This window comes from Myotis davidii, unplaced genomic scaffold, assembly GCF_000327345.1.
Source record: "Myotis davidii unplaced genomic scaffold, ASM32734v1 scaffold1246, whole genome shotgun sequence".
Taxonomy (NCBI): domain Eukaryota; kingdom Metazoa; phylum Chordata; class Mammalia; order Chiroptera; family Vespertilionidae; genus Myotis; species Myotis davidii.
Genome location: NW_006297510.1, coordinates 270,025 through 273,988, shown reverse-complemented (window position 1 = coordinate 273,988; position 3,964 = coordinate 270,025).

The following is a 3,964-nucleotide window of genomic DNA, read 5'->3' as shown; positions in this document are numbered from 1 at the left end:
CACCCCCTGCCCAGTGGAGCTTGACGGGGGACCTAAGGCTGCACACCCCACCCAGCAGAGTTTGATGAGGGACCTGAGGCTGTGCCCCCTCTGCCTGGCGCTGGGCCAAGGGACCTGAGGCTGCACCTCCCCCGCCTGGCGGGGCTTGACAAGAGTGGGGCCAGCTGGGTCTGGATCTGGCCCAATGGGGGTGGGGCCAGCTGGGTCTGGGTCTCGCATGATTTTGAGGCACCGCAGATGGGCAGGGACTTGACTCTGGGTCCCACAGTGCTCCCCAGACTCTACAGGAGGAAGAATTTCATATACATTTTACTAATTTTCTTTCATCTCTGGCACTTCTATTATAGAGAAAGGGCAAACAGCAATATTAAAATATTTCCTCTAATTAATACCCTTTTAATGTGAATGAATTTTGTGCACTGGGTTACTAGTGAGAATACAAATAAAAATGTTCTGTGACTTCCACAAATGTGCTTTCTACATCTTCTCATTTTCTTGTCCATGTGGCTCAACTGAAAGGCCTCTGAAATGGTGGAATTGCAAGATAGAAGGAGGCTGGTTCCTGATCTGTGATGTGTACTAGAAATAAAACTTTGTTGAGTTTAGCAACTGAGATTGTTCAGTCTATTTGTTACTGCAGCCCAATCTAGCTTCTCCTGAAACTTATAAAACTCTACTTGTTTTTGAGCAGGGCAGGACTTACACAGGCACTTTAATTTGACACTTCAGGATGCAGATGTCGAAGCACATCTCCTTATTCAGCTTCTTCATTTGGATTTTCCAAATGACTTGAAAGGGAAACATGGAGTAAGATAATGACTATTCAGTAGAAAGCAAAAAATAGTTCAGAGCACAAATAACTCACAATCAGCATAACAATTCTTGCTATTAATATGAATCTTTCATTTCTTCTCTACTTTTTTTGTAGTTTAGAAATCTGCTATATTTGATAGAAAGCTCCAAATATTCTGCCTTCTTTGATGAAAGGGGATTGTACAAATCTATCAAAACACATGAATATATTATATATTTCATGTGTTGATTCCTTTATGTAATAATGAAGTCAAACAAAAATTTGTACCTACTATGTGTGTTCTGTTGTACAGCAATGCTCTGTTCAGTTAGTATTCAGATGAGGTAGTTGGCAGATTCAATGTGCTTGTAGTAATGCTCATCTGTTAAATAATCTTTGCTAAATGTGATCAGAAATATGTAATTTTATTGGCAATTATAATCCTCGAGCTGCATGTTACTCTGTTAGACATCTGGCTACCAATTCCTTACAGGATCTTTTCATGACCATCATATACTGCTGGGAACATTAATTTACTCTGAAGAGCAAATTAATTGAAAAGGTCTTTTCCAAACAAAACACATAAAACAATGTTAGCATAGTGCTTGAAAATGCAATTATTTGACTTAGTGTAGGGATATTCTCTGTGAAATTTTGTCTGATTCCCCCTATTTGCTTAGTACAACCTCCTTGTGCTCCCACTTTAATTTGTTTGAGTCTTATATCATGCTTTATGGCAATTATTTCTTACTAGTAGACTGTGAGATACAAGAGGGCACACACCAGCCCCTTTTTTAAAAAAATGTTTTTATTGATTTGAGAAGGAAAGAGAATCATCAATCAACTGCCTTCTGCATGCCCTCTACTGGGGATCAAGCCAGAAACCTGGGCATGTGCCCTGACCTGGAATCAAACCGGCTTCGTGCATGGGATGATGCTTAACCAACTGAGCTACACCAGTCAGGGCCCCAGCCCCTTTTTTAACTTCATAACCTCAAAAAAAAAGTAAATGCTTATTTTTATTAATATTGATACAATTATTTCTAAAATCATAACAACTGTTATGCTTTTAGAATTAGAAAAGGCCCTTAAACTAAATATTAAACACCTACTTTATAGTTACAGTTTGTAACTGACTTTTAAATGTAGCACATATATAAATAGGTCAGGTTTTGTATCATCACTACATCAGAGTATTTTATACAGCTTTAGGATCTCAAAAAAGATTTTAAGAGAAACATAGTGGGAGGTTGAGGAAGGATTTAAGGAAGAATGTAGCATTACTTACAAGTGCAAACATTGACCTGTGTTTGAGCAAAAATGCCAGAATGGTTCACAGGGTGCTAACTATTTTGTGACTTGCAGTGGGACATCCTATCATATATTAAAAAGATCAGGCTTAAACAAGAGGTTCAGCCTAACAAGAGAGTGAAAGATAAGCCAGAGGGTCCAAGGAAAGAAAGGTTTGTTATGAAGCCATTTCACATTCTTGTTTTAGCTTTTACCCAGCTTACGTTGCTACCAAATGGGACTAGACCTGAAGGGAAATCTGTTCTATAAAATCTTCCAGAGAAAGATGAATCCAGTGCATCCAGTATTTAGATAGGTTGCTGGTTATTGAATTCTTCCTTGTATCTCATCCCAAATTTTTAAGCTAGAATTTGCTAGAATTTAAACTTTTGTTTTTGGTTAAAACCAAAACAGTAGAGCTGGAGAACAGTTGGCCATCATCTTCCATGTGAGATGTTAAATTACCCATTTTTTTCTTCTGTATGAAATTTCAGTTTCCTTATATCTTTTAGGATCTTATTTCCTAAGCAGTGATGTCTCTGACTCTGCTGGAATGTCCCTGAGCTGTCTCTTTCATGCTGGAGCTCTGAACATAAAAAGAACATGACTAATGCCCAGGAAAGAAAAGCTAATTCAGGAAATTCCTAAATGTCACTGTCCTTGTGTAGTTGCCGCTTCCCTAGTTCATTCACTCACTCTGAACACGTTCTATGTCTCAGGAGTTCTAGGTGCTCTAGGGTATCGTAGTGAACAAAACTGACCCAAATCCCAACTCTCACAAACTTAGCATTCTAGCTGGGGCAGACAGATAATACACAAAATATATGAGTAAAGAACGATAGTATCACAGCTGAAAAGAAATGTGATGTAGAAAAGTAAAGTGGGGAAGGGGTGATATAATGTTTGGGTTGCAATTCTAATAGGGTAGGTTTGACTGAGAAGGTTGTTAAGAATGATTAAAGAAGACAGTTACTTTAGAAGGTTGCTAGGAGATTAAAATGAAAGAACACATCAAAAAGTGTTGCTCAGAAAAACAGTAAGGAAAAGGAAAAATCTGTTATTGAACTCGATTTGTTGAAACTGTGTTGGAATCCCCAAAAAACCCTAATGTGGGTTTTTCATAGTTTCTCCGCACAGGGTATTTTGTGGAAGAGCCACACTCAAGGGGCCAAAGAGCTGCATGTGGCTCGCGAGCCGCGGTTTGCCAACCATGGGTTTAGGTGATACAAATTTTAACACTTCATGAAGTGGGCATTCTCTGTTTCCAACGGTCCAGAGAACTTCAAAATTGGGTGGAAGGCAGGAAACTTTTATATGATAAAAAGGAAGGAACAAGGAGGTAAGTGCACAGGCCAGAGTTGGCTTGGCATTTGGGGTTGTCTCACTGGATATGCTGCATTTCTCGTCGTTGGAGCAGAGAAAACAGCAAGAATGAAGACCTTGAAGTCAGAACTGGCTGGTGTTTTTGAGAAACAGTAAGACGGCAATTAGATGAGTGGAGCAGAATGAACAAGAAGGGTAGGAGGGATAAAGACAGGGAGGTACAGGTCAAATTGTATAGATCTTGTACAGAGGTCCTCAAACTATGGCCCTCGGGCCACATGCGGCCCACTGAAAACATTTATCTGGCCCGCCAGGTGTTTTTGCCACCACTGTGTGAATAGGAATTTGTTCATAGTTTTTTTTTAAACTATAGTCTGGCCCTCCAACGGTCTGAGGGACAGTGAACTGGCCCCCTGTTTAAAAAGTTTGAGGACCCCTGATCTTGTAGAATGCTACAAGGAGTCTGGCTTTTACTCTGGGATGGAGAGTTTTAACTCTGTTGGTGGGTTTTAAGCCAAAGGACTGACCAACTCTGATTATACCTTAACAGTATTACCC